Genomic DNA, 11,961 nt, shown 5'->3' on the forward strand with positions numbered 1-11,961 from the left:
CTGCCTATCCTTCTACTGCACTGGCCAATGTTTACAGGCCACCTAGAGATCGGTGCCTCTGCTTAAGTGTACAAGCAAGGCCCTATAGTCAACAGGCAAGGACCTATAGTCATTGAGATGATTGGAAGAATGGGGCTGCAAATGATATTGGGTCCATGTATAATATGCACTTCTTAGGAGGTAGAGGGAAGGGAATTCTATGTTCTATCTTATGTAGCGCCCCTCAAGTTTAGCCAGTTGGAGCTACATAGGTTTTTAGGTAGAAAAGCTGAATAGCTGCCTGGGTTTAAGTCAGAGGGATCAAATTTAGGTCAGGGCTGAGAGGCTATGCAGATTAGTTCCTTGGTACCTCCCCCTGCTCTAGAAACTTGGAGAATATTCTAAAAGCATTGAGCGGGGATGAGGAAGGGCTGCATACTTAACCTCCCTAGCAGTCTGATTATGTCCATATTTTTGTGCTCAAAGCGGTACATTTGTTGGCATGGAAATATGTTGTTTTTTTATTGTAGGCCTGTCATATTTAGGAATAACTCACTGAAATCTATCCGAACAAGAGTCTAGTAAACATCCCGGGTATGTTAAAATTTGAAACACAAAATCATAAATTATAATTTAATAAATAATCATAAAAAATAATAATATAATAAAAAATGTAATTCAATAATATAATCAAACCAAAACCACTGAAATTTGAAATAGAGCGCCAGTTCGCACATCACTGAGCAAAGTCACAAAATCGTTTTCAGTGTCTGATGACGTATTTCCCCACGAATCATTATCACTCAATTCTGCAAGTGGTTCTGATTTACTATCGCTGTTCTCTAGCTGGTCTAAAACCGCTTTTGACCTAAAGTTTCAAGGCAGAAACAACAGTAAAAATGCAGGCAGGGCACAGGACAAAGCACTAGGGACAAAATGTATGTGAAATGGTTTGATACAGTAATGTTTTACTATGTGATTTTAGTGAATTTAGTGAATGTCACTTTTAAAATTTTCAACTTTCCCGCCAGTTCCGTCCCCGTACGTCCTGACGTCACAGGGAACGGAACCCAGAAGACAGATGCCAGCATCGGCCAGAGGACATTGCCGGGGACACTGCAGGGGGGACATCGCGGGAGCGCAGGACAACGTAAGTGCAGAAGAGATCCCAGAGCAACGCTGCAGGGTATTCCCGAGTGTAGCTCGGGGTTACTGCTTGTGGTGCTGAAACTTTACCCCGAGCTACACTTGGGAATACCTCCAGGGAGGTTAAGGGATCCTGACTAATCCCCTGGCAGAAGGCTTGGCATTGGGTCAGGGCATCCCTTAAGTATGACTGAGCCTTCTCAGCAGCAGGAAAGTTCAGGTGGAAGATGTGAGAGAGGCTGAGATGTGGGAGCCTCATCGGCCCCCAGAGCAAGGACTACCTGTGGAGCCAGGTAAGGAGCCAGCCCAGCAGAAGGCCTTAAGGCAGCCACCGATCCATTAGCTCACAGGAGGGGGGGTGGGTAATCCTGCACCCCATGGGCTAGATAAGGGGAGAGAGCATTCTGGTGGGAAACCTGACTAGCTGCATAACTTGAAATGTTAACCGTTTCAAATAGCAGCCACTGGATCCCCTTGCCCAGGGATTTCCTTCAGATAGCTGGATGAGAAGAGGAGTCATCTAGGGACTGGGGTGGTACACAAGAAAGGCTAGACAGCACACCAAAAAAAGAAGTTCTATCCTTGGACTTGTACATAGTTGTCAGGAAGTTGTCCTCGGTTTACTGTTCCTTTGGCAATCCATATATTCCTTACCCTTATTCAAGTTCAATACCCTTAATAAAACAAAAAAAAACTCAAGGACTGTTTACTGTCTCCTGGGTTCAAGTTTGAGAAAATGCTTTGCCTGGCTGTGCAGGACTATAGGGGGACCCAAATTTTCAGAAACTCCTAAGGGGGTAGTGCTACATAACTGTATTTTAGGCATTTTAAATGTCTTTCTATATAATATCTAAAGCTAACCAAACACATTGCAGTAGCTCACTTCATTTCCAATTATACTGAACAAAGTTTATGGGATTCCCCCAACCATTTCTACTTACCATCAATGGGGTAACAATGAATCTGGTAAGTTAGAAAATCTGTCCGGTTTGGTATTGTTCCCCCTTCTGATAAAAGGAGCCCCTAAGCTAAATGCTGATGTTCAAGTAGTGTGGAGATATTAGAGGTGCTAGAGGGCTGTTGAAGTTTTATTCATGGCTGACCACACTCCTATGTCTGTAGAGACCCAAAGGCATGGGAAAAATAAACAAAAAAACACATAGTATGTTTTACACATGATCAGGAATATTATAAATATTACCTCTATACTGCAGAGCCTTTTCATGAGACCCATATACCTGTATACTACAGTGGCCTGAAATGTTTACCCTGTCTCTTTTAAATAGCCATACATCTTGCTTATCATTCCTGTAGTCATTAAAATATTAATTTGGCTTCCCCGTTTCTTAAATAAAATGAAAAGGTTTGCAATTACCTATAGGTAACCCAGTTTTAACCACATTTGTTATACATTACATGTATCCTATATCTTAAACAGATGTTATATTAACAGTGTTTAAGAGCAACCAACCTGTATTTACTTATCATATATATTATATGTAAATATCTGATTTTTCTTCAACTTTGTAAGTGAGCAATTTAGGTAGCCAGGCTCCTTCAGCACTGAATATCAGCAAGACTATAAATGCATACATAAAAAGGTGATTTTTTTTCTTACAGGATACTTACTTTTGCAGGATTCTTAGTATGAAAAGACTTTTATTATAATTGAAAATACACAGGGATACATTTCTACTTTATGGTTGTAAGTGTAGCTCTACCCCCTTAGGAGTCACTGAGTTTTGGGTCCCCCTATAGTCCTGCACAGCCAAGCAGCATGCATTTTCTTCAGACCTTGCACACTGGAGTCAGTAAACAGTCCTTGAGCTTGTTTGTTTTATAGTTTTATTAGGGGTATTGAACTTGAGGGTTGAGGGGTGTCAGATAATGGACCACTTCACTCAGAAAATTGTTGCAATTACAAATGTTTTGGCATTCTCATGTGATCCCATTCACCCTACCACCAGTGCCACTGGTCACATCCCCCACCACCACTGCTTCCACTGATCCAGTGGCAGAACTACCATGGTTGCAAAGGTCAAACTTGCATCCAGGCCCTGGAGTTCTGTCACTGTGGGGGGGGGGGGGGCAAAAGCCTGTGGCTCCATGGCAGGGATGCTGGCTACAGTTGTAAGCAGAGAGTGTCTATTACACTCTCTCTCTCACACTACCCAGACCCAGCACTGACAGCCTGCCTCCCCCTCGCACAGACTGGAGAGGAGATAGAGAAAGCTGGACTTTCTCCTCCTCCTCCCGCCCCTTTTCTTCCATGTGTGCCTGCAGCCCCACCCACTCTCCAATCCCCAGCAGCACTGTGCTCAGAAACGGGATGAGTGGATGGGAAAGCCCAGGAGATGGAGGAACTATGCAGAGTGGAGACCCTGAAGGGTCCCCCCTCCCTTCTCTCTCCTGCCTCTAAATACACTGTTAGGGGGACTTAGATGTAATGGGTGCTCAGTGGACTCTGCTGTAAGTTGAGGCTTTGGTAAGTAAAGACCCCCTTACATTAGTGTTCCCCTTTATACCACAGTCCACAGCGTTCCCCTTACATCAGAGCCCCCCTTAAATCAGGGTTCTCAGAGCACCACTTACATCAGAGTTCCTCTTTACATTAGAGTCCACAGAACTCCCCCTTACAGTGAAATTCTGCACACTCTGATGCAAGGGGGGGGATTCAGGGAGCCCTGATTTTAGTGGGGGCTCTGCTGTAAGGGGGAACTAAGTGGATTCTGGTGTAAAGGGGACCTCTGATGTAAGAGGTGCTCTGTTCCTACAGTGTTCTGCCTTACATCAGTCATCTCCATACATCAGAGCTCTCAGTGTTCCTTCTTAAATCAGAGTCCTCAGAGATGTTCCTTACATCAGAGTTCCCAGAGATGTTCCTTACATAAGTGTCCCCAGAGATGTCCCTTACATAAGTGTCCCCAGAGATGTCCCTTACATAAGAGTCCTCATATATTCTTACATCAGAGTCCCCAGAGTTCTCCCTTACACCAGAGTCCCCAGAGTCCCCCATCCCTTACAGTGTATGGGAGCTTTGAGAGTTCAGATGCAAAGTGGAAATCCGCAAGTTCAGATGCTATGAGAAAGTCAGCAGATTTAAATGTGAGGAGGAAATCTGTGATTTCAGATATAAACGGGAAGTGCCGTGTGCCGCTAAAGTGTTTGATTTTGGCTTGAAGAAAATGTGGCAACCCTACCCAAGATGGCAGGAAGGGGGACAGGTGAAAGGTTCCCACTGCAGAACCATAATAAAGGAGTAAATGGCCCAGGCATTGTTGGGAAGGGCCAGAGGTCAGGGGGGTCTTTCATGGTTTCTTGCGCCGGAGCCCTGGAAGTTCTAGTTTTGCCTTGGGGGGGGGGTATTAGAAAAGAAACCAGGAAGAGAAGACTTGAAGTGCATGTACTGTATATAAAAGTTTTTAGTAGTATCACAAATGTAACAGGGATCTATCAAAATGTGGAGGAAAGAAAGGTAAAATCCAAGGGAACCATATATTTTCAAAATTGTGGGAATTATTGAAAAGAATTGCAGCATGTTTTTCATTAGACATATATCATTATTTTTTAATTGATGAGGAATTTATTCTAGAGGACCACCAAGCTAATGTTTGTTTGGCAGCAGTGAATAAGAAGGTTAAAAAGTGGAACTGATTATTTGTGATTTGAGATTTAGTAAAGCTTCTTGCAGATCTTTGTGGGGTTTTTTTCCAACCAAAGTAAAGATTATTTGGTATATGTCAATCCAAAACCGCTTGATTTTAGGACATTCCCACCACATATGTAAAAGAGTACCAGTATTCATACAACCTCAGAAGCATTTAGCAGAAGCTGACTGTTTAATTGTGACTAAGCGTTGGGGAACCATATATCACCTCGTTACAAATTTATAGTTGGATTCCACTGCAGAAACATTAACCAAACAGTGAGCCGTGATGTACCAGATTTGTCTCCAATGTTTTTTCCTATAGGACCTCCAAGATCATTTTAGTCATTAAGTCATTAAGAAATGAGATAGAGGTGCTCTTTTTTCAAGCATAGATGCATATATTATTAAGATAAGCCCCTTAGTAGTAGGCAGCGGCATATTAATCATGAGGCATACAAGGCATCGGTTTCCTCAACAAGCTCATCAGAGCTCCCTGCTTCCTCCACGGGCTCTCCTGCAGGTTCCCTGCTCCTGCCCCTGCACACAGAGCTGATTCACCTGTCCCCAGCTGGAGCAAGCCATCCCCTTGGTTGGAGTTGAGGAGGACCCGGTTGCCCTAGCCATCACATCCTTCATGCCAAGATACCTCTCTCTGCCCTGTCTGCTCCTTCTGCAGCCGCTCTTCACCCAGAGCCGCCCTCCACTGCTGAACACAGGCTGAAATTCCCTTGTGGTTGCAGGGGGGGAGTGTTGGTGGTAGGCGGGGGTGGTGGTGGTGGCAGTCGGGGGGCAATTTTAGCATTGCCTAGTGTAGCACCAGGGGTAAATACACCACTGGAAGTAGGGTCATGTTTACATAAATGCTTAAAGGGGGTAAGTATTTGTAGATCTGAAAATGATCCTATTGTTTGTTTGTATCATGAAATTCCTAATCTGGAGATAATTGGAGGTTTCTTGATAAGCCAAGTTATGTGATAGTTTGATGGAGGAAAGACTTAATACTGCAAAGGAGGAAATCAGATCATAAATGTTATAAATATTGTTAGAAATACACCAATTGAATTTGAAGGGTTCAGGGATCCTGAAACACTGTGCTGATTATAATTGGTAGCACAGGAGTATGTGAAAACATAAAACCTCAAACAAGTATCCCATTGTGATAGGGAATGTTTAATAATGGAGTTGTCAATCAATTTTATGAATTTTTGATGAACCCATAAAATAGTATTAATGGATATTGGGTCTAGTTGGGAGGCCTCATGGATGTGGTTTTATATGTCTTTTTTAATAAATAAATTGATAATTTTGTAGAAAGCACTGAGGTTTTTGCCTACATTGCATTTTGAGCCTAAGTCAAGTGAAAACCTGATATGGTTTATCCCTGCATCATTAAACCCTTGGGATTGAAAGAGCTGTAGACCTTATTTATCTATGAGCTCCATCCGAAAAGGTGAGGATCTCTCCATTGTGTGGGAAGTCTAATTGTCAAAGATGGGTAAACTGACATAGGAAGAATATATATACACAGTAAAAAGTACATTGCACAGTTGGAGCCTGTTTTGGACACTATTTAAATTTAGTTGTCAACTTGCTTTATGGATGGTTGATCACTGGAATGTTTTGTTATAGTATGTTACAGAAGTTATCACATGGTTGAAGTCTGCAGTTTATTGGCTCAGAAGACATGGAGAGAACTTTATTTTCAGCAAGGAAGGAAGCTAATTATTTAAGTAATTCACAAAGCACTAGCACCTTTATATATGTATGAATACGTATTTTAGGTGGTCATGGGTAAATGTATATAAAGACATTATTGATTGCATATAATATATAGGTAGGTATTTGCACTCATATTCACTTTACTATTTGGATAGTGTGTACAACACATTGAATGTAGGTGTTTACCCTTTGTTGCCATGAGTCAGTAAGTCCTTGTAGACTGGTAAAAAAAGATATTAGAGCTCCAAAAAATCTTTAAAAATCTTCAGAATCTTCCAAAATGTTGTAGCCCTCGCAACGGACTACAAAGTCCTAACCCAATGGTACTTGGTTCCAGCTAGAATTTTTAAAATCATTCTAACATACCCACCATTTTGCTTCTATGGCTACAGAGCTACGGGCTCATTTGGTGGCAATGCTCCATTGTGCGAAAGTTCTGGATGCAGGTATTTACTATTATCTCAAGACTGTTTTCGATTAACATTTCCCCTGATCTGCCTATAGCTCTACTTAACACCTGACTTAATTTCCAAACAATTTAAATTCTTATTACAGATTACAAATGTGGCTAATCAAATGATTGCAAAGACCTGGAAAATCCCTTCCCTTCATATAGCAGAGATTAAAAACCCAGGCCATGATTCACACTTAAATTGAGGCACTCTACCTTGATAAAGTTTGAAAATATGAAACGATCTGGTGGCCTTGGATAACCTACTTCCTTTTTCCACAATTTGATGAGTCCCTGTTACTATCCTAATAGCCAACCATGCCACTCCTTGGCCTGCCACACTCTGTCAGCAACTCCAAGACGTATTGGACAGGAGGTGTAAGGGAAGCCCTCATACGAAACTTGACCTCCACCAAGGGCATAACAGTTACACACAATCAGGAGTATTTGTCCTAAAAACTGTATGATCTGAGAGGTTGGGTGCTCTGAAAGGTCAATAGTTGCTGGTTTTCAAAATATGCTTTTTCTTGACATATAAAGCCTAGTAACATGATAATTACACTAGCCATCTCCTTTTTGAAGATTGGTGAACTCAACGTATCCTTTCAAGCCACAGCAATATTTCCAATAACCTAATCATATAGTAATTTGAACCCTCTAAAAGCATACGAGTAGAGTACAGAGACAAGGAACATCAGGCACTAAGATTGTGTTACTGCTATGAAACAGTAGCATCCATAACCAGACGGTTAAGCACCATTGAGGGCACTAACATAACTATAGCCGTATAGTTTTGATGATACTTTAGTTTTACGGTTAACTAGATTAAGCATGATTAAGGGTTAAGGTAGAATTAGGCTTAGGTCATTTTTGGGGGATAAGTGTAGGATTAAGGTGAGGGAGGATAGGGTTAAAGCTGAACTGCAGTAAAAATAAAAAACATATATTTACAGGGGGTTCCCCTCTCCACTGCATAGGTAAATGTTAATTTTTTCCTAGGAGAACAGAAAAAACAATCATACTTACCTTTCTCCTCCCACCAGCATGACTAATTCCCCAAAGCCACTTCTCTTCACTACAGGTTGATAAAAAAGCAGGATTGCTTCAAAACACATCCCTGTATTTTGGGGTACACAGCGGTGAGAGCAGGAGACTTTCAGCTCTTGGACTCTAGTCCTTGCAGCAGCTCCATCCATCTTTGCCAGCAGTGTCATTTCCACTGCAGCCCATGCTTCTTTCCCTAGCCAGTGGCCAAGGTGGGGTTCTGGGATAACTTACACACTGACTCTGGACTTATCCTCCAAACCACCTGACAAGCCTCTATACCTCACAGTTGTTTGTGAGTGCAACTATTAATTTTTTGTTCATTTAACTTCCTTATGCAAGCTACACTATGGGGTGTGCACCCCTCTCTCTCCTTACTTCTCTTCGCTGTGCCAAAGGTCATAAGAAGTTTAATGTCTTCACATGCAGTGCAGGACCAGCAGTCCTCCATTGTAAGTGAGGGCAATGAGGGATCACTGAACATCCAGGAGCACAGGAAAGTATGGCACGGTGCCACCTGCTGGGGAGCATGGCATAAGTTAAATGTAACTGCTTTTTCTGCCCCCCCACCCAGAAAAAAAGAACATTTACATTTTGCAGTGCTGGGGTAGCCCCACAAGGGATTACCTTATTTGGAGTTAAAGTATTACTAAAGTTTAAATTCTTTTCAAATTAATATAACAAACATGTTATACTCACCTGCTCTGTGCAGTGGTATTACGCAATGCTGCCCCAATCCTCATCTTCTCTTATCCCCACTGGTGATCTTGGCTCCTCCTCTTCTTTGTGTGTCCCCATAGCAAGCCGTTTGCTAGGGGGCACACGGTGTGTGCTTGCTCCCGACCTGTGTGTCTAAGGAGCAGCGCTCCATAGACACATACAGTGGGAATTAGCCCTGCCCTCCACTTTCTCTTCATTGCATTTGATTGACAGCAGTAAGAGCCAAAAGCTTCTGCTGCTGTTCGAGTCCCTGTGTGAGGAAGAAGAAAGAGGAGAGGAGATACAGCTGTGCACAGTGCTGATCTCCTCTCCCCTTTCTTCCCCTTCACACAGGGAAGGGGGAGCACAGGGAAACTGAAAACATTTTTTACCTTAATGCAAGCAATGTGTTTAGGTTTAGTATCACTTTAAGGTTTAAAGCGGTATTAAACCCAAAAGCAAAAATTTCTTATAATGCAGCTTACCAATTTTTGTATGTGATGGCTGCACTAGTTTTCTTTTTTATTCTTTCTCCCTTTTATTTTCACCTGGAGATCCTGTCAGTAAGTATGTTGCTTTTAAACAGAACACACTGTCCTGCAGATATAGTAGACAGAGTAAACAACCATTTAACACCAACAGGGTGCTTACAATGGTCAACTTTTATTTATGTAAAACCTTTAGCTGGAATTTGGCTTCAGTTTGTTAGTGTATCTAAATCTGCTAGTGCATCTAACACAACCTTCCCTCTAAACTGACAATGCTGCTATCTAAAGTCTCTGTTGTTCCTTCATCCAGAGGGCAAGCACTCTGATACATAAGGTGTGTTATTAGCCAGATCACCAGGTGAAAAGAGAGGGGAAAAGCAAAAAAGAGGAAAACTAATACAGCCAACACATCTTGTGATCGATTAGCTGCAATATATTAAATTTTTTTGTTTTGGGTTTAATGCTGCTTTAAGTGTTAGAACTGGGTTAACTGATAATGGTTATTTTCAGAGGTAGGTTAGGTGTTGGGGGGTCATTTTAAGGCTTAGTGTTTGTCTGCTTCTCTGTTTGGTAAAACTTTTATCTCATTCAGCCCACAAAGCACTGTAAGCTCCAAGTGACTGTGACTTGAGTTCCAGTGGTAGTACACTGATCATAGCAGGTTGCTCCTTGTACACCTCCTTGATTCAGAAAAAAAAACTTGCTTTCTGTTCATTAAATGCAAGGCTTCTTATGATTGGAAGAGGGCAATTGTGACCTCTATTCACCCCTCCTTCAATCACAGAAAGCAGTGAAAAGAAAATATGTCTTTTTCTCAATGGAGGGGATGTACAAGAGTGAGCTATTGTCAGAGCCGTGCTACAGCCAGAGTTACAGGTCTCAGTGCTTGACATTTCATGATTGCAGTATATTAGAAACTGAATGAAAAAGTTTTACCCACCAGAGCAGCAGTCAAATGTGGGACACGCATTAACAGAAGTAATCTATTTTAGCACAGAAAATGCCTTAAAATCATTTTTTTTTTCTTTTGCTTTAAACCTGAAATGTATCTGCTATATAAAATAGAATGACAATTAGTCATATGGCTCAATGTATTTTAAAATGAAAATTTGGTGATATTGTGTTATAATTTGTCAAACCCCTTTTTGTAGACATCCAGTACATTTATCTAAGTGATCTTTCAACAAACATACTTATTTTAGATTATTCCTGAAATACCTAACCTAATTGATACCATCTATGCTCTGTTTACTTGTGGTATATGCCAATCAAATTTTCACCATTAGAACGAGTAGACAGTGGTTTCCATTGGTAAAGTGATTGTTCATTTTTGTTCATTATGTCCTGTTTCCCTGTCCTGATATACTGGGTGTGTAATGTTACTTATACACTCATTATTTCCTACTGCACCTTATTAAGACCCATGTTCCTCAATTGTTCTTTCATGTCAAACATTTGCAAGAACAAACATTCATATTCAAGTACTCAGTATGTTATTCTGTTTCATATCTAGTACTGTCTGTTTTCCTTCTTCTGTAAGCAGTCTTATACTTTATTCTGAGAACATGTGGCCTCTCTGTAACCTGCTTCTCATTCTCCTTGTTGTGTCCCAGTACTGTTTATGATTACTGAATATCCTGTACCTTAGAGAGCATTCCAATGACCTATATGTACTCTGTGCAATTTGTTATTAAAATTTTGACAGGATTCCCAGTTTTCAAACCAACAAATAAAGGTCAGAGCAGCATTTTCTAATGTTTACTAATATTGCTTATGTAAAACGTTGAGCTTGTTCCCTTGGAAAACCAGAAAGGAGAGCCAGACCAATACCAGATGAAACAGTAGAAGATAACTTTAATGGTTGATGAAAAAGTCATAAAAAGAGCCAACATGTTTTGTAGGCAACACCACTAGCCCTTCATCAGGGCTCAACACAGGATAAAACTTGGATGAACTCAATTACTATATAACCAGTATTAAACTCTTCACATAGAGAGGGGTAGGCAAACTTTGGCCCTCCAGCTGTTGCAGAACTACAGGTCCCTTGAGGCTTTGCAGACTCTGACAGCCACAAGCAAGATTCCCAGAGACAGATGCATGATGGAACTTGCAGTTCTGCAACAGCTGGTGATCCATAATTTGCCTACCCCTGACACAGAATACCAACCTCCCATTGCTACTCAACAATCGCTGTCAAGTTCCACTGTCTCTTATATTGATCTGTGAAGTCACTGTTTTCTCTAAGTTCATCCAAATTTTGTCCTCTGTCGTGCCTTGATGAAGGGGGTGTAGTGTTGTCCCTGAAACAGGTTGCATGTTTTTATATGACTTTTTTTTACCGACAATTAAAATTATTTTGGACTCTTTCATCTGGTTTTGGTCTGGCACACCTTTCTGTATTTCTATGGTTTGAGCTACTGTTGGGTGCATATCAAGTGAAGACTTATATATACAGTATGTGGGTGCTGCCTCACCAGAGCTACTGAGTTTGAAGTTTTCCTTCATCTTAGTACACATGCAGGTCTAAAAGTTCCCAGCAGCTCTTTGAGTATGTTTTTCTGAAGTTGGTTTCCTTGTCTGGTTCTACTTACTTTTATGTATTTATAGATTTGTTGTTTTATATCTGCAATGGCTTCCAGAATCAGCAGTTGATAACCCAGGAGAAGTGACTTTGTTTCTCTATGTAACAGGTAAATAATACCTAGCCAACATGAGCATATTTCTGATCTGAGTCTTTCAAATTAGGAGTGCTGAAGATAAATCTAGTCAGCTTTTTTCCAAACCAA

The sequence above is a fragment of the Staurois parvus genome, unplaced genomic scaffold (genome assembly GCF_062004578.1).
Source record: "Staurois parvus isolate SC_StPar_1 unplaced genomic scaffold, SC_StPar_1.0 ptg000048l, whole genome shotgun sequence".
In the NCBI taxonomy this organism is placed as follows: Eukaryota; Metazoa; Chordata; class Amphibia; order Anura; family Ranidae; genus Staurois; species Staurois parvus.